Source organism: Elaeis guineensis, chromosome 11 (genome assembly GCF_000442705.2).
Source record: "Elaeis guineensis isolate ETL-2024a chromosome 11, EG11, whole genome shotgun sequence".
NCBI lineage: Eukaryota > Viridiplantae > Streptophyta > Magnoliopsida > Arecales > Arecaceae > Elaeis > Elaeis guineensis.
In genome coordinates, this window is record NC_026003.2 from 56,505,380 (window position 1) to 56,525,114 (window position 19,735).

Consider the following 19,735-nt stretch of genomic DNA (forward strand, 5'->3'; position numbering starts at 1 on the left):
ATTCATAGGGTGTAAGTGGGTCTTCAAGAGGAAGAGAGGCACAGACGGAAAGGTAGAAACCTATAAAGCCCATCTGGTTGCCAAGGGATATCGTCAACGTTATGGTATAGACTATGATGAGACATTTTCTCCTGTGGCAATGCTCAAATCCACTCAAATTATGCTTGCGATAGTTGCCCATCTGGACTATGAAATCTGGCAGATGGATGTGAAGACAGCTTTCCTAAACGGAGAGCTGGATGAAGAGGTGTATATGATACAACCTGAAGGAATCACATCCACAGATGAGTCTAAGGTGTGCAGGCTACAGAGGTCCATTTATGGACTTAAGCAGGCATCACGGAGTTGGAACATACATTTTGATAAGACAATTGTTGGGTATAAAATACCCCCAGCCGAAGTCCTCAATAGAATCAACGATTCTGCCCACGATGCCGACCTCAAAGGAAGACTCTGCCCGGACTCCTACGGGAGCTGGGCTTCGTCCTCGACTCCAACGGCTGCAGACAGACTCCGTCGACAACTCCGACTTCAAGTTGACTCCACCCGGACTCCTACGGGAGCCGGGCTCCGTCCTCAACATCAACTGCTGGTAAGTCCCGTTCGGACTCCTACGGGAGCCAGACTTCGCCTTTAACTTTGATTGCAGGAAGACTCTGCCCGAACTCCTACGGGAGTCGGGCTTCGTCCTAGACTCCAACGGCTGCAGACAGACTTCGTCCGGACTCCTACGGGAGCCGGACTCCGCCGACAACTCCGACTTCAAGTTGACTCCGCCCGGACTCCTACGGGAGCCGGGCTCCGTCCTCAACATCAACTGCTGGTAAGCCCCGTCCGGACTCCTACGGGAGCCAGACTTCACCTTTAACTTTGATTGCAGGAAGACTCCGCCCGGACTCCTACGGGAGCCGGGCTTCATCCTCGACTCCAACGGCTGCAGACAGACTTCGTCCGGACTCCTACGGGAGCCGGACTCCGCCGACAACTCCGACTTCAAGTTGACTCCGCCCGGACTCCTACGGGAGCCGGGCTCCGTCCTCAACATCAACTGCTGGTAAGCCCCGTCCGGACTCCTACGGGAGCCGGACTTCGCCTTTAACTTTGATTGCAGGAAGACTCTGTCCGGGCTCCTACGGGAGCCAGGCTCCGTCATCGACATCGGCTACAGGACAACTCCGCCGGACTCCTACGGGAGTCGAACTCTGCCAACAACTTCAACCGCAAGTAGATCCCGCCCGGACTCCTACGGGAGTCGGGCTTCGTCCTCAACATCGATCGCTGGTAAATCTCGTCCGGACTCCTACGGGAGCCGGACCTCTCCTTTGACTTTAATTGCAGGGAGACTCCACCCGGACTCCTATGGGAGCCGGATTTCGTCCTCAACTCCAACAGCTACAAGCAGACTTCGTCCGGACTCCTACGGGAGCCGAACTCTGCCAACAACTTCAATCGCAAGTGGACTCCGCCCGGCCTCCTATGGGAGTCGGGCTCCATCCTCAACGTCAGCTGCCGGTAAGCCTTGTCCGGACTCCTACGGGAGCCGGACTTTGCATCTAATTTTGATTGCAGGGGATTCCACCCGGACTCCCACGAGAGCCGGGCTCCACCCACTACCCCAACCGCAAGGAGGACTCCACTCGGACCCCTACGTGGGGTCAGACTCTGACCACAGCCGAACTTCAGCCGACAGATCTGCACTTCCAGGCCACAATCACGGCCATGATTCTGCTACACTTCCTGCGGCGGATTCCGCGCAGCTCCACCACTCCTTGACAGGCCGCAGTAACGATCGCAGCACTGCTCCACTCCCTACGACGGATCCCACGCGGCTCCATTACTACCTGAGAGGCCACGATAAACAGTCGCGATCCTGCTCCACCTCCTGCAACGGATACCGCGCGATTCTCCCATCCGCTGGCAAGTCACGACAATAAACGCCGCCCCACTTCACGCGGCAGACTCCACGTGGCACGCCCCGGTGATAGCCACAGGTCCATTCCACTACTCTTCGCAGCAAACTCCGCCTGACCCTGGGCAGCCCACTGCCAGACGGTTACAGATATCGCCATCAATCCGTTATCTCCCCCGTCTATAAAAAGGGGGACCCAGATACGTTATTCTATAAGCTCATTTCTTATCTCAAAACTCTACTAAATTTTCCATTCGAGCGCTCCATTCTTGTTGAGGCAGAGAACTGACTTGAGCGTCAGAGGGTCTTGCCGGAGCAACCCCACCTCCGGTTTAGACTTCCCTTGCAGGTCCCGGCGGCGACCGCGACTTCCCCGACTCCAGCTTCTCCGGCGCAAGCGAATTTTTGCACCAACAGGACTGGCGCTAGAGGAAGGGCGGCGTCTTCGCAGTACCCTTGTTCTTAAAGGAGCGTTCAACGGAGCTGCCTCCGATCATCTCCTCCGACACCGACTCCTTATTTTTCCCCGCTGGATCCACACTCGATGCCTCCATGCAAGGCGTCCACGCGACGGTCCACGGCCTCCGCGGCCAGATCTCAGGCTCCAACCTCCCCTCCTATTTCTCAACCTCCTCCTCCTCCTCCTCCGATGGCGGCGGTCAGCGCGGAGCAGTTTGACTTGCTGGCACAGCAGGTCAGAGGCCTCATCGAAGCTGTGCAAGCAATGCAGCAGCAGCAGCCGCAGGCGTCAGCGCACCCGGAAAGGGCATCTCCGGAATGCCAGAACCCAGCGACGGGGCGGGCCACCTGGGCCAGCCGCCCCGTCCTTCCTGGGAAAACAAACTCGAGGGTAGAGAGCCCTCAATCGGACCATGACTCCACCCCTGGAAGATCCCTGCCCCCGTTCTGCCAATGGACCCTCGAGACTCGAAGTCGAGAGGATTTCCTGGACCGGAGGCTCCAGGAGATGAACCGGTGGATTGAAGAACTCCGCCATGCGCCCCCCGCTTATGGTGAGGACATTTGTACTGACCCTCCCTTCTCCCAAACGATCATGCAGGAACCGATCCCGCCAAACTTCAAGCTTCTCCAGTTCGAAAGCTACGACGGGACTTCGGACCCAGTTGATCATCTGGAGGCCTTCCGGATGATGATGCTGCTTCACGGTGCTCCTGATGCCATCTTATGCCGGGCTTTCCCGTCTACTTTGAAGGGAGCAGTGAGGAACTGGTATTCGGCTTTAAAATCGGGTACCATCTTCTCCTTCGATCAAATGAGCCACCAATTTGTGGCCCATTTTGTCAGCAGCCGGCGCCCCCGGAAGGGTTCGGAGTCCCTCATCAACATCAAGCAGAGGGAAGGGAAGTCCATACGGGCCTACATCAACCGCTTCAACATCGCGGCGCTGGAGGTCTGGAACTTGGACCAATCAGTTGCCATGGCCGCCCTGAAAGGCGGCCTTCAGAAGAATGATCTTTTGTTCTCCCTGGAGAAGAAGTATCCCAGGGATTTTGCCGATTTGCTGGCTCGGGCTGAGGGATACGCCCGAGCGAAAGAAGCCTTCAAAATGAAGGATGAAGAGACAGCAAGGGAGCGGCAAGCGGGAGATTCGAGTAAGCCCGCAGTTGAGAAAAGGCCAAAGGAAAGCCCGGCCACATTCTCGATCCCCTCCTAGGCATAAGCGCGCCCATACTCCACCCCGAGCATGCAGGCAGAGAAGCCCAGACCGTGGGGTTCGACGGGGTTTCCCACCAGGGAGATTCCGCAACTACGCCCCCCTCAACGTCTCGAAGGCCCAGGTATTAATGGAGATCAGGGAGCAGCTCCCTAGCCGGAGAGGATGCGCACACACCCCGGAAGTGCAACCCCAACAAGTTCTGCCTCTACCACCGTGACCACGGCCACGACACAGAGGAATGCATTCAGCTCCAGGACGAGATCGAGGAGCTCATTCGGCGAGGTCGACTTGACAGATTCATCCACCGCAGGCCTGAGGGTAGAGGAGACCGGCCAAGAGCCCTTCCACAGCCTGAACCACCGAGAAGGGAGGAGCAACCCGGGGACCGGCCTCCCATCGGGACCATCGACTCTATCACCGGAGGGCCTCAAGGAGGAGCGGGCCACCCACGACCGTGGAACTCAAAAAATCTGTAAATGTATCACTTACGATTTCACCTTGAATTTAAATTTCAATTTCTTTCTACTTGATGCGCTCTTCCCATTTGGCGCGGATTTATTGCGACTGGGTATGACCCCTCTGAATGCCTAAAACACAGTTATGTCAGGAACAGGAGGAGAACCTCGTCCTGACATAAACAAAGTCAAAGGCCTGGTTCTTTTAGACCGGATGGGGGGAGAGGCCTTACAACGCCCTAATGTGCCCCCCACAGCCATGTCAGAACAGGAGGAGAACCTCGTCCTGACATGAGCAAAATCAAAGGCCCGTTCTTTTAGATCGGATGGGGGGAGAGGCCTTACAATGCCTAATGTGCCCCCACAGCCATGTCAGGAACAGGAGGAGAACCTCATCCTGACATGAGCAAAGTCAAAGGCCCGGTTCTTTTAGACCGGATGGGGGGAGAGGCCTTACAATGCCCTAATGTGCCCCCACAGCCATGTCAGGAACAGGAGGAGAACCTCATCCTGACATGAGCAAAGTCAAAGGCCCGGTTCTTTTAGACCGGATGGGGGGAGAGGCCTTACAACGCCCTAATGTGCCCCCACAGCCATGTCAGGAACAGGAGGAGAACCTCGTCCTGACATGAGCAAAGTCGAAGGCTCGGTTCTTTTAGATCGGATGGGGGGAGAGGCCTTACAGCGCCCTAACGTACCTCCACAGCCAAGCCGGGAACGGGAGGAGAACCTCACACTGGCTCGAACAAAAAGGAAGACTTCACCCGGACTCCTACGGGAGCCGGGTTCCGCCCACAAGAAAGACTTCGCCCGGACTCCTACGGGAGCGGGTTCCATCCATAAGGAAGACTTCACCCGGACTCCTACGGGAGCCGGGTTCCATCCACAAGGAAGACTTCACCCGAACTCCTACGGGAGCCGGGTTCCGCCCACAAGGAAGACTTCACCTGGACTCCTACGGGAGCCAGGTTCCGCCCACAAGGAAGACTTCACCCGGACTCCTACGAGAGTCGGGTTCCGCCCACAAGGAAGACTTCACCCGGACTCCTACGGGAGCCGGGTTCTGCCCACAAGGAAGGCTTCACCCAGACTCCTACGGGAGCCGGGTTCCGTCCACAAAGAAGGCTTCACCCAGACTCCTACGGGAGCCGGGTTCCGTCCACAAGGAAGACTTCACCCGGACTCCTACGAGAGCCGGGTTCCAGCCACGACGCTAGGGAAGAGTTCACCCGGACTCCTACGGGAGCCAGGTTCTGGCCACGATGCCAGGGAAGACTTCACCCGGACTCCCACGGGAGCCAGGTTCCGTCCACGATGCCAAGGAAGACTTTCGGCACCGGTCAGGAAGACAACGACATCCCCAAAATAATGTGGGGCCCAGACGGCCAAGCTCGGGCTTGCGGCCACGCACGACGAGAAAGGCGAGCTAATGCATCGACGATCGGGCACCCCCTGACGATGTCTACATCAGACAAGTCAAACGATAAGAAAGGTTCGGCAGACAGCAATATTAGTGCAACGCGCGGACGAGGTAACACAAAATGCTCTTTTTATTCTATTTCCGATATACACACTACAAAGCCAGGAAGGCCAAGGAAAGAAGGGCAAAACGACAAAAGGAAGTAACTACATGACAAGACAGAAAGACAAAAAGAGCTCTAAGGAGGCCCTGCTCCCTCTGACCTAGGGTTATCTATTCCGTCCCTCAACCAGGACTGCCTCAGATTCTCAATTTCCTCCTCTAGCTCTTCCCTCTTCTGCAGCGCATCCTGGAGCGCCCGACGAAGTTGCTGGCTCTCAGCCTCCACCTCTCAATGCCTCTTCCTCAAAACTTCAGACTCCACCTCCGCGACGGCCCGCCGCTCGAGTGCCAGTTGGATCTTCACTTGTTGCAGCTTGGCTGTCTTTTCCCCGAGGGAGACAGAAATCCCCTCAATGGTGCCTCTTAGGGCTTGGAGCTCTTCAGAATCTTGGGCGGAAGTAAGCTGTGCCCTGCTAGCTAGCTGTCTCTGGAGACGGATGACTTCGTCGGCTGCCGTCCTGAATCTCTCTTTGTATTCTTCCACTTGCCTGCGCCAGCTAGCCCGTTGCACGTCGTGGCTCACCTCGGCATCTTGAAGTTGCTGCTGAAGGTCGGAAACCTTCTGCGACTACCTCTGGTCATCGTCGACCCGGGCCAAGAGCCGGGATGAATTTCCTTCCAGCTGGCCGATCTTCCCCCTCGCAGCTGACAGTTCCACCTTGAGGGCGCTAATCCTGGCGGCCTGGGCCCAAATCCGGTCACTGGAGCTCTTCTTGTATTCCTCGAGCTCCTTTGCAAAGTTCGCCTTCCTCCGGCTATACTCCATGATCCCCTTCACATGGAGACTTCGAAAGTGGGCGGCCTCAGCGGCGGCTTCAGAGTGACCTTCTCTCGATTTGCGGAGCTCGGCTTCCATCTTCTTTAACTTCTTCGTCAGATGAAAGACCTCCTTCTTCAACTGCTGGATCGTCGATTTCAGCGGGACCCCCAGGGGCAGGGGGAGTGCTTCTGCAGGGCACTGCCATCGGAAGGTAAAAGCGTCAAAGAACGACTCATTGCAGGAAGAAAAGCAGAGAGAAGGAGAAGGGGGAAGGAGAAGCCATCCACAACAAGAAATTCGACTTTATTGATTGAATGATTTTTGAAGACAAACAGAAAGGAAAAATTGCGGCAAAATAAAGGTACAAGATAGAGGTCTCAGACCTCAGGGGCGGGGGGTGGAGAATTCAGCGTCCCCGGCGCGGGAGCTGCGACAGCAGTGGCGGCTGACGAGGGACCGGCCTCGTCTTCGGACTCCTCACCTAGGAAGTTGAGGTCGAGCTCTGGGAATTTTCTGGCCACCTTCTCTTGGTAGAGCTCGAACCCCTTAATGAAGGCTTCCTGGCCGAACTGGACATTCAGGTCCATCATCTCCACGGAGGCCTTGAATTCCTCCACCGCAAGGGCTCTAGCCTCCGAGACCAGGATCGGAGTTTGCTCGACCAAGTGGGCGACCTCGGCCTCCACCTTCCTCACCGATTCCTCCAAGATCTGCCTCTCCTCCTCCCGGGCTTTCTTCTTCCTTTCCAGGGCCTCCTGGAGGGCGGCTACCTCGCCGTCTTTGCTTGGAGGCGGGCGACCTCCGCCTGGCAGCGTTCCTCCGCCTGGAGGATATCCCTTCTCGTGTGACTCGTCGCCTCGATATAGGCGAGGAGCTGGTGCCCAACCTGCAAGGGTGGTTAGGGAATCAGAACAAAGGCCGAATAGCCAGGTAAATGATGAGTCACTTACCTCAAGAAAGGACCCCAAAGAGTCCCAGGCCCACTGTTCAGGATCGGCACGGTCGATCCTCTCCATGACGTCAGGCAGAATGCAGCCGTCGATCAGCCGCCTGATCAAGTCCCTATCATTGAAGGGATTCTCCGACCCCTCCTCGGAGCAGAGGGACTCGTCCGTAGCATTTCGGCGGCTACTCGCCCTGCGGGCCACCGATTTCCTCCTTTTTCCCGCGGCGGGCGCCTCCGTGGGGCGAACCCCCGGGGCGGGGGCCCCAATCGGTGGACTCCTCGAGGAGGCCCGGGGGGCTGTTGGCTCGGCATCCGAGGGAATGTCGATGGCCGGGGCCGCCTGGGCGGGCACGGCTAAGCTCGTCTCCTCCGCCCTGGCCCTCTTCGCCGATCCGGAGGTCGTAGCGCCCTTTCTCTTGTGGACCCTCATGCCCCTGGCGAGCATCCGCACTGCTTCGGCGTTCATTCCTAAAAAAATAAAAAAATAAAAAAAAAATAAAATAAGAGAAGAAAAAGAGAGAGAGAAAAGGAAAGAAGAAAAAGAAGCAAACCAATTAGTCAAAAAAAAAAAAAGAAAAGAAAGAAGAGAGAAAGAAAGAAACAGAGGGGAAAGAGAAAGAGAAGGAAGAGGAGGTAAAAAGAAGAAGAGAAGGGAGGCATGAAAAGAGAAGAATACTCGTTGGATCCTGGGGACTCAGGCCGATGTTGAAAAGAAACTGCTCCCTCAGAAGGTTGGGAAGGGAAGGAGCGGAATAAGCTAGAAGCTTCTGGGCGGCCTGGAGGTCGTCCTCCCCCAGGCTGGGAGCTCGGCGGACAGAATCCCTCAGAGAGCCCCAAGGGGGCAGACCCAGTTTCAGGGTCGGGCAGTGGACGAAGAGGTATTTCCCCTTTCAATTATGGATCGAAGAAGGGGCGCCTTTCAGCAACCCCTTCTTGCCGAACTGGGGGGAGAAGTACCACCAGTCCTTCGCCGAAGGATGGCGCTTGAAGGTATAGAAGTGCCTAAACAAGGAGAGAGACGGCTGGACCTCGACTACGTGGCAGAGGGAGAGAAATCCTATCAAAAACCTAAAGGAATTCGGGGCCATGGAAGCCAAGGAGATGTCCAAGAAACGGAAGAGGGCAACGACAAAGGAAGGAAGCGGAAGCCGGAGTCCGGCACGGAATGCTTCCTGGTACAAGCAAAAGCGATCGGGAGGAGGAGTGCTGGCCCAGTCAGAAGGGCCAGGCAGCTCCAGGTCGTACTCCGGAGGAACTCCGTACTGAACCCTTATCAGAAGGAGCTCCTCCGAGGTCACGAAACACGGAATGGCGCCCGGCACGAAAATCGGATGGAGCCCAGTCCCAGACGCGGGTTCGTCTGCAGAGACAGGAACCTGGGGGTTTGAGGCAGAGGAACTCCTGGAACTGCAAGGAGCAGAAGAGCCGGAAGACATTTCGAGTAGTTTCGAAGGGGGGCTCTAAAGGACCCTAAGAAGGCGGATAGAAGGGGGATGAGAGGTCACAGGAAGCTAACTCGGAGGGATGCAAAAAGATAATGACAGAAAAGAAGTCCCTAGGTGGTGGGAAGAAGGTTGGCAGTGCCGGAACTAACCTATATCGCTCTGAGAGACCTGAGGAACGAAAACAGGAGATGCCTACGACTCGAGAAGACGCCCACTGAAACAGGGCTCTCGAAGAAAAGGCAAACGCTGGTAAGAACTCAAGAACGAAGTGGGGCACCTAAAGGTGGGAGGACGGGTTTAAATAGACCCTGGGATCCAACGCCATAATGATCACGAATCCCCCCAGGCCAGTACGCATCCGACACGTGTCCCACTCCCCCTGGCAGGCGGCTAAAAGCGGCTGACGGTTGGCAGGGCCATTATTGCACTGTACCTAAGCCAGTGTACCTACGGGAATTTCGAAGAGTCACTTCGTACCGCCCCAATTCGAAAAGACTCCGGCACGCGCGCAATTAATGCCCAAAATATCTGGGGGCAGTAGTGCGTGGGATTCGAGGGGACAGCTTCGACTGTACCCATCTCTCTGTACTTTCTTCATTTGAAATTCAAACTCGAAAGTAGGGGGACTGGTGTTGGGTATAAAATACCCCCAGCCGAAGTCCTCAATAGAATCAACGATTCCGCCCACGATGCCGACCTCAAAGGAAGACTCCGCCCGGACTCCTACGGGAGCCGGACTTCGTCCTCGACTCCAACGGCTGCAGACAGACTCCGCCGACAACTCCGACTTCAAGTTGACTCTGCCTGGACTCCTACGGGAGCCGGGCTCCGTCCTCAACATCAACTGCTGGTAAGCCCCGTCCAGACTCCTACGGGAGCCGGACTTTGCCTTTAACTTTGATTGCAGGAAGACTCCGCCCGAACTCCTACGGGAGCCGGGCTTCATCCTCGACTCCAACGGCTGCAGACAGACTTCGTCCGGACTCCTACGGGAGTCGGACTCCGCTGACAACTCTGACTTCAAGTTGACTCCGCCCGGACTCCTACGGGAGCCGAGCTCCGTCCTCAACATCAACTGCTGGTAAGCCCCATCCGGACTCCTACGGGAGCCGGACTTCGCCTTTAACTTTGATTGCAGAAAGACTCCACCCAGACTCCTACGGGAGCCGGGCTTCATCCTCGACTCCAACGGCTGCAGACAGACTTCGTCCGGACTCCTACGGGAGCCAGACTCTGCCGACAACTCCGACTTCAAGTTGACTCCGCCCGGACTCCTACGGGAGCCGGGCTCCGTCCTCAACATCAACTACTGGTAAGCCCCGTCCGGACTCCTACGGGAGCCGGACTTCGCCTTTAACTTTGATTGCAGGAAGACTCTGTCCGGGCTTCTACGGGAGCCGGGCTCCGTCATCGACATCGGCTACAGGACAACTCCGTCGGACTCCTACGGGAGCCAAACTCCGCCAACAACTTCAACCGCAAGTAGACCCCGCCCGGACTCCTACGAGAGCCAGGCTCCGTCCTCAACATCGATCGCTGGTAAATCTCGTCCGGACTCCTACGGGAGCCGGACCTCTCCTTTGACTTTAATTGCAGGGAGACTCCATCCGGACTCCTACGGGAGCCGGATTTCGTCCTCAACTCCAACAGCTACAAGCAGACTTCGTCCGAACTCCTACGGGAGCCGAACTCCGCAACAACTTCAACCGCAAGTGGACTCCGCCCGGACTCCTATGGGAGCCGGACTCCTATGGCACGCCCCGGTGATAGCCACGGGTCCATTCCACTACTCTTCGCAGCAAACTCCGCTTGACCCTAGGCAGCCCACTGCCAGACGGTTACAGATACCGCCATCAATCCGTTATCTCCCCCGCCTATAAAAAGGGGGACCCAGATATGTTATTCTATAAGCTCATTTCTTATCTCAAAACTCTACTAAATTCTCCGTTCGAGCGCTCCATTCTTGTTGAGGTAGAGAACTGACTTGAGCATCGGAGGGTCATGCCGGAGCAACCCCACCTCTGGTTTAGACTTTCCTTGCAGGTCCCGGCGGTGACCGCGACTTCCCCGACTCCAGCTTCTCCGACGCAAGCGGATTTTTGCACCAACAACAATCAAGACGTATGGCTTCGTTAAGAACGGAGAAGAGCCATGCATTTATAAGTGGGCTAATGGTCCAGTAGTAGTATTTCTTGTATTGTATGTGGATGACATTCTCTTAATCAGGAATGATGTCCCTGCATTACAGTGAATAAAGATTTGGCTGTCATCACAGTTCTCCATGAAGGATCTGGGAGAAGCTTCCTACATCCTAGGGATGAGGATCTATAGGGATAGATCTAAAAGGTTGCTTGGTTTATCTCAGTCCACGTACATTGATACTATGCTGAAGAGGTTCGGCATGGAGAATTTCAAGAAAGGCTATCTTTCGATAGGCCATAGAATTTCTCTCTCGAAGAGGGATTGTTCGACAACACCTCAAGAGAAAGAGCGTATGGGTAGGATTCCATATGCTTCGACAGTGGGATCTATCATGTAGGCCATGACATGTACACGACCAGATGTGGCATACTCACTAGGGGTAGTGAGTATATACCAATCTGATCCAGGGGAGAATCACTGGAAGGTTGTTAAAACCATCCTGAAGTATTTAAAAAATACTAAGGACCAGTGGCTTGTTTATGGTGAATCGGACTTGAGACTTATAGGGTTTACAGAGTCTAGTTTCCAGTCTAATCACGATAACAGCAAAAGTGTGTCGGGATTTATTTTTACCCTTAATGGTGGGGCTATCTGCTGGAAGAGTTCCAAGCAACACACAGTGGATGATTCAGTTTGCGAGGTGGAGTATGTCGCTGCATCAGATGCTGCCAAAGAAGCGGTGTGGCTAAAAAAATTCATCACCGAGCTCGGAGTAGCACCCTCTCTTGTTGGTCCAGTTTTGCTCTACTGTGACAGCTCTGGAGCCATTGCTCAGGGGAAGGAACCAAAGGCACACCAGCGGACGAAGCATATTCTGCGCCGCTACCATCTCATCCGAGAAATTGTGGATCAAGGTGACGTCGATCTTCAGAAGATGGACGGGAAGGAGAACCTGGCTGACCCATTCACTAAAGCCATTGCGGTGAAGCAGTTCGACAACTACAAGTCGAAGATGGGTATTAGATACTGCATCGATTGACTTTAGGCCAAGTTGGAGATTACTGAGAATAGTGTCCCAAAGCCAATCATCAGTCTGTTGACGGTTGTGCTCATTTTTTATATTTGTACATGAATTATGAATTAATAAAAATTATTTTGGTATTTTTCATCACAAAATATTTCATCTTCTAATGAACTCCTATGTTGTGGTGAAGTTCTTAGGACTATTTAGACTCGACAAAGGAGGATTTGTTGTTTAATCCTTAAATCTGTTCGTGACCAAATGATACGTTGTTACCAAGAACGACAATGTTTATCAAGCATAGGTCGTTGTGTGCCATATAGGTTGGTTGTCCTCTTAACCAATGAGTGTGGAGACACTGGTATGGCATACAGGTGAGATGTAAGGGTACATCTGCACTGAACGTGATCGACTCCAGAGCTATTTTTGCTGTCAAGATTTACTTCGATGGAATATGGGTATAAATGTCCCTCCGATCGAGACCGTCATGTTGACTTGCAATCAACTCACTGCACTTAGGCACTGGACTACCTGAATTTCTAATTCAATGACGGAAGGCTGCTGGGTGTAGTTAAGTACTTGACTTGTTAGTGCGTGTGTCAAGATGGGATTGACCACTCTAGTTTAGGAGCTGTGTACAGTCGTATTTCAATTTAGCAAAATCTTGGCCAAGGTAGTCTTTGTGAGGAGTCACAGGACTATTTGAGTTGAGCACGATTCGGATGATCTAATCAAGGTTGACAGTTTAACCCTGAGTCATCCTAAACACAGAGGTCAAAAGGATGAATTATACAGTAACCATATTTATATAGGTTCTGAGTATTGCGATTGTGACCATTCGACCTATCCGGTCATCGGGTACCATTGCTAGATGGTCACTTCGATTAGTACAGGAATTGGTTCCTCTGCTACCAGCTTAGGTTCGAACCTGTGGGGTCACACACATTAGAGGTTCCTATTTGATCTGATAGCTGGTGAAGAGTCCTTCTTGTCTGGGATTCTGTGATCGAGAATCAAGATTCTCTAATCATGAATTCTACACATTTTGGGTACCGGGATCAAGAGTCCCACTGATTTAGGACTCTTCGGTCAGGGTTACATATCGATGAATTCTGATGCCCGATTATCCATCGGATTTAGACTCAATATTTATGAGAGGTTTAATTAGTGATTTGATCACTAATTAACTTAATTTGATTGAGTAATTATTTTTAGATCAAGTCCAATTGAATTGGATTCAGTTAGGTTTGACCCGATTAGGTTAAGAGTTGACCTAATCGTCAAGATGGTTTGGTCCCTGATTTGATCAGGGGTTGGGCTTAATCAATTCCTGATTTGATTAGGATTTTATTGAGCCTAATTAAGCCTAATTTAGTTGGATTTAAATTAGTCTAATTGGACCTAACTTATTTGGTTCAATTAGGTTGGTTTAAATAATTAAACCACCTTGACCCAATCTCCATGCGCCACCTCACTTCTATTGCACCCATTTGGATTCATGAGAAGAAACTTCTCATGAATTTTTTCCTCACTTCAAGCCCTCTCCATGCCCCACTTTAATGTGCCAAATAGATGGATAAGGATGATTGGTTGGCCATTCAAATTCAAAATAAAGTTTGAATTTGAATGGGCAATCAATCTTTGCACCTTATCCCTTTTTTTACGCCCTATTTATTACATGAGAAAAGGTTTCTCATGAAATCACTCGATGCATAATTTAAGCTATGCCTCATGCCTTTAGTGGATAAGGGATGAGTTGGTGTCCATTTGAATTCAAAATTTGATTTGAATTCAAATGTGCAATTACTCATCTTTATCTTTTCTTTTGGATAAGACGTTTGATGTTGTTATGAAAGGAGGAGAAAAGTGGGGCATGCAAGAAGAAGTTTTTTAGAGAAAAATTCTAGGGCGTGAAAAGTCTTGTGCGTGAGAAGGAAGTCCATATCCTTCCAAGAGAAAAAGAAAGAAAAGAAAGAAAAGTGGGTGCAAGGTTTCTGATGAGTTCCCTAGAGTTTTAGCCTAGGGTTCGGGAAGTGAGAAAGTGAGCTACGAGTGTCGTGAGCCCACAAAATCTCAGGGAGATCTTCAACATCCTCTCAAGCACGTCTATTGATGATCCAAAGCATTCAAAGAATCGACAGACATCAATCGAAGGAGTTCGATCAGCATCCGCCGTCAAAAGAGCTCTACAATGAGCTAGCACTCGTGAGGAGTCGATCAGACCGGAAGCTTTGTGTAGATGATCTGCAAAGGCTAGATATACTGTATGGCTACATCGTGATGATCAGACTCTCCCGACGATGATCAGATTGCGGCAATCTACTATCCGCACAAAGGTATTGTGTTCTGAACACATTACAGTAAAGTGTTTACTGTTCAAATTTGAATTTTAAATTTAAATGAATGCATGCTATATATCATATTTAGATCCTAGTGTAGAGTAAATTTATGTTAATTAATTAGATTAATTAATATCTTTTCACTGTAAAATCATAATTTTGAAAAAGTTTTAAAATTATCATTTTACCCCTGCACTGAATTTTTCCCACAATACATCCTTTGAGTTAGTAGGAATTTTAATTCATATTTTCAAGAGTTGAAAATTTAAGGCATGAATTTACATAACTAACTCATAAATAGCTCCTGACCATAAGATCATTACGAGGATGGTGATCGATCCGGAAGGTTGGTGTACGATCGCTTCTTTAGGATAGATGTATCTTGAGTCTACGATGTGGAGACACCAGGGCGAGAGTATAGATATTCATTGAGAATGAGAGTACTGAGCATGACCACCTCGAGCAGTCATAAGAAAATCTATCTTCTCGTCGATGACTAGCTCGATGCTGCAGTTGTGTGTCTAGTTCTTTAACCTGAGGTACATCGACAGTTTACCTTGAGTGTGTTATGTTTGACTACACCATAACTCGGTCTCCTAGCTATTCAGAACCCTGAGGTGTATGTTGGCTGTAGCATATTCATTGTAGAAACTAGATCGCACCAAGAAGGGATCTATCAACCTTGGTAGATAAGAGGAGTAATCCTTTGATGATCGAAAGATTGAGTCCTTAAGCCCATGGCCATGGCAGAGTGAAATAATAGAAAAGAGTTTTTCATTGGAGTTTCACATCAGATTTGGATTGATTGATTGATTCATATGACTGATGTTGGGTTTGACGAGTTCACCTTCACCCTAATTTAGTCAGAACTCATGATAGAAGAACTCAATCACACAGGTAGCTACACTGAGAGGTTCATATTTATTTCTGATGGGTTGCCACCATATACTGCTAGGTGTCACTGGTAGATTTTGGGAGCAATTAAAATGATCTTGATGATCGATCATTCTAATTGTCTGAATCAGAAGAGTTCTGGTCCATCGAAAGGAGTTTCGATGATGTCGATGATGAGATCACGATATATCTCATTACCATATAGAAATGAACCTAACTGGGTCACACAAATAAGAGTTAGGGTCTGGATGTTATCAATTGAGCTAGCCCAGTTCGATGATTTGGATTAGATCCAATTAGGTTCAAAGAAATCGTGCTAGCATACAATTGAGCCTAACTTTCTTCTCTTGTAATCTTTTCTATCTCAACTGAGCCAAATGTGATTTGACTCACCTAAAGAACCTTAAGAAGGTTTCTCTCAGTCTAACTGGAGCCAGTCCAGCTTAGAAAAGTCTTATCTTAATTCATGAGATGAATTTAAGACAACACCTGCCAATTCCTGCCACCTGCAATTTTTGTTTTAGGACATTGGTCAAACGTTGACCCATGGATCTTGGACTGAAGGTCACTTGGCAAGAGGTCATTGGAGAGTTTTAGTGGAGTGTCCACCTGCTAAATTAGCCCTCAAAGTGGGTGCCATATTCAGATTAGGCGTGCGCCCCAAGTGGATAAGGATAGAGTCCCATGAGATGAGGACTCTGATCCCTTGATCAACTTGGACTGTGGGGCGCCGATCTCACTGTGCTAATCCAGTGTTGGTGCCAATAGTAGGAGGGATTATGGGGATTGTTATCTGATATGATCAAATGATATCACTCCACCAATCAAAATTTTTGCAAAATTAATTTGAATTTTTTGATTGGTCGAATGATGTGGCATTGCATGGCGCAGCAGGGTCTATTTAAACCCTGTCTGCACCTAGGGTTGAGACTCTCTGCTCAATAACCAGGAAAAGCCTAAATCCTCTCTACTTCTCCATACTCCCTCTACTCCTCTCCCTCTCCTCTTTACATCCAAGAGGTTGGGCATCCATCTGGTGCTTGTCCAAGGTGTGGTGGCTTCTTGATTAGAAAGTTGCAGAGATTTGTCGAGAAGCTGCTGCTCCAGCTTCAGAAGATCTTTTGAAGATCTTCCAGATCAGATCCAGATCCAGATTTGATTTTTAGAGAAAAAATTTGTGAGGAGAAAATGATCCAGATCTTGCTCGAGTGGACACCGATAGAGGCCAGGCAACTGCATGGCTATTTTAGAACCTTGGGCATTGCTGCGATCATCTACAGGGTAATCTAGTTACCCTAGAGGTATTTCTCTATTCCTCATATTTTCAGATTTAATTTTAGATTTAATATCAGATAATAAAAATTATATCTAATAAATCTTAGATTTGAAATATCATAGAATAATTTTTTTTTTAAATATTCTGCCCCAGATCTCATTAGATCTGGAAGATCCTACAAGGAAAAAATCGGTTTTTCCTTCAAAAGATCACCTCCACCCTGGCATGTAGAATAGTAGGACACCCAAGCCTTGGGCGTGGAAGAGAAAAGAGGGAGGAGAAAAGGCATGGAGAAGGGAGAGGGAGAGTATTTTATTTCATAAAATTCTATTAACTAGAAACCCTAAGAGGCCTTCTCTTTATATAGGCTCTACCTTGACTCAAAAGAGGAATTCAATTAACTTAAAAAGATATATTCTTATCTTATAAGAAATTCTACCTTTTTAATATAATTTTTTTTGAATAAAACCAAACTTAATTAGTATATAATCAGTCCCTTTAGGTAAGTATATGGGGCACCCCAATCTAATTGGGCACCTCATGTTATGACAAGCAGGTAGATGGGGCGCCAACACTTGGCACCCCTTAAGGTTTCTTGGTTCATGAGAGGTGGCATGGCTCCTCTCTCTCTCTTCTCCATGCCATGCCACATAAGGGGGTGGGCTCCTCATGCAATATCCATGGGATTGGCACCCCATGGTCCTGCCAAAAATAAAGGTAGGCGCCACCCATTCTTCCCATTTATTCCACACACTACTTAAAGATAATTAGAAGATAATGTAGAGATAATGAGGAGATAATTCATGCCAACCATTAACATAATTTAATCCTCTTGGGCTCACAATTAAGAGTCCAATTAAACCCAAATAGATTTAGATTAGGTTCAAGGTTATGGACTTTGATCCAATCGAAGTCTCAAAAAGAATTAGGTTTAACCATGTGCTAGCATAATTCTCTTAAACCTGATAGGGTTTCAATAAACTCTATCCTAATTAGAACTTCATAAGTCCAATTAGCAAATTCAAGATTAAATCCCTTAATGTGTGACCCCATAGGTTTCATTCTATCTGGTAATGAGATATATTATGATCTCCATCACAATATCATCGAAACTCTTTTTGATGGATTGAAATATTTTCAATTCTATCTTTCAAGGGTCATCGATCATCAAGATGATATCCGATAAGTCCCACAATCTATCAGTGACACCTAGCAATATGTAGTGGCAATCTAATAGAATAAAAGTATGAACCTTTAGGTGTAGTTATTGTATGATTCAGTTCTTTTATCGTAAGTTCTGACTTGACGAAGATCATGGAGAACTTGTCAGACCTCATTATCAGTCACATGCTAGATTGGCTCGACTCGAGTTCATTTATGAATCTCATGAAAACTCTTTTTCAGTATTCATACTTACTTTAGTCAAAGACTTTCTGAACTCAGTCTCGCAAATCACATAGGACTTCTCTTTTTCCACCAAGATCGATAGATTCCTTCTAGGTGCATCCTACTCCAAACAGCAAATTTGAACCTACTGAAATCAACATACACAGCAAGGACCCGAATGGCTAGGGACCAAGAAAATATGCAGTCAACCTTAGTAGCCTTGCTGCGAATAGCCAATGACACCACAGGTCAAAGGACCACTCGCACCATTGTAGCATCAAGAAGACCACTGATGAGTGAATAGACATCCATGTGGTTTCTTGTATTGGTCATGCTCAGTGCAAGTTATTCTTTAACAGCCACCCACATCCTTACCGCAGTGTCCCTACATTGCAGACTCAAGACTCATCTGCCCACAAAGGAGGTGAACTGTGTATCGATCTCGAATTGATTGATCACTATCCTTCATGATGATCTTTTGATCGGGAGTATTTAGAAATTAACCACTAATTAATGTATATCTCAAATTCTTAATACTTTAAGAATATATAAAAATTATCTTTATTAATTTTTAAGATAAATCATGGATACATAAATTTAATAAGAATGAAAAAAATTTTTACTGATAATAAAAAATTAAAGTATAAGTTTAAACCTTAGAATTACATAATATGTCAGCCAACAATTGGCTTTTAAGACACAAATCTAACAAACTCCCATTTGACCGAAAGTCAATTGGCCATATACCTAAGACCCATCTTCTCAAGGTGAGCTTCGATCTTCTGCTAGCTGAGAGGCTTGGTCAGTGGGTCTGCCACATTTAGCATGGAGTCGACTCTTTGCACCTCGACGAACTTCTTATCGAGATATTCGCATATGATGTAAAATTACCGCTCTATATGCTTGTACTTCTGATGAGACCTGAACTCCTAAGTGAGGGCTATGGCATTGTTGTTGTCGCAGTGCAGTTGCATCTGATGGCATCACACCCAGCTCCGCAATGAACTTCTTAAACCAAAAAGCTTTCTTAGTAGCTTTAGAGGCAGCGATGTGCTCGACTTCTATGATCAAATCTATAATGATTGACTGCTTAGACCTTTTTCAGCTAACCGCACCACCATTATATAAGAAGATATGCCCTGATGTAGACTTTCCATCATCGACATCAGTCATAAAGTCTGAATCGATGTATCCCTCTACTTTTAGCTCCGATCTCTATCAAAGACCAACAACAAATTCTTAGTCTTTCTTAAGTACTTAAGGATGTTTTTAATAGTAATCTAGTGTTCTTCATCTGGATTTGCCTGATATCTGCTCATGACACTCACGGCAAGGGCTATATCAAGTCATGTACATAACATGGCGTACATGAGACTCTATATTGCCAAAGCATAAGGGATCTTGCTCATGCGCTGGATTTTCTCAAGTATGTCGAGACATATTTTCTTGGAGAGATGAATGCCATGTCTAAGGGTCAAAAGACCTCTCTTGGAGTTTTTTATACTGAACCTCTTCAACACCTCCTTAATGTACATTCACTGTGAGAGTTCTATCATTCTTAGATCTATCTTTATACACTTTTATACCAAGAATGTAGGAAGCTTCTCCTAGGTCTTTCATGGTGAACTCTTTTGATAACCATACTTTGATCGATGTCAGCATGAAAATATCATTTCCAATCAGGAGCATGTCATCTACGTACAATACGAGGAATGTGATAGCACTCCTATTGACCTTTTTCTACACATATGACTCCTCATTTTTGATGAAATCAAATGTTTTGATCATATCATTAAAGTGAGTGTTCCAACTTCGAGATGCTTGCTTGAGTCCATATATGGATCTTTATAGCTTCCAGACCTTGTGATCACTATCACTGGATGTGAAATTCAAAGACTGCTC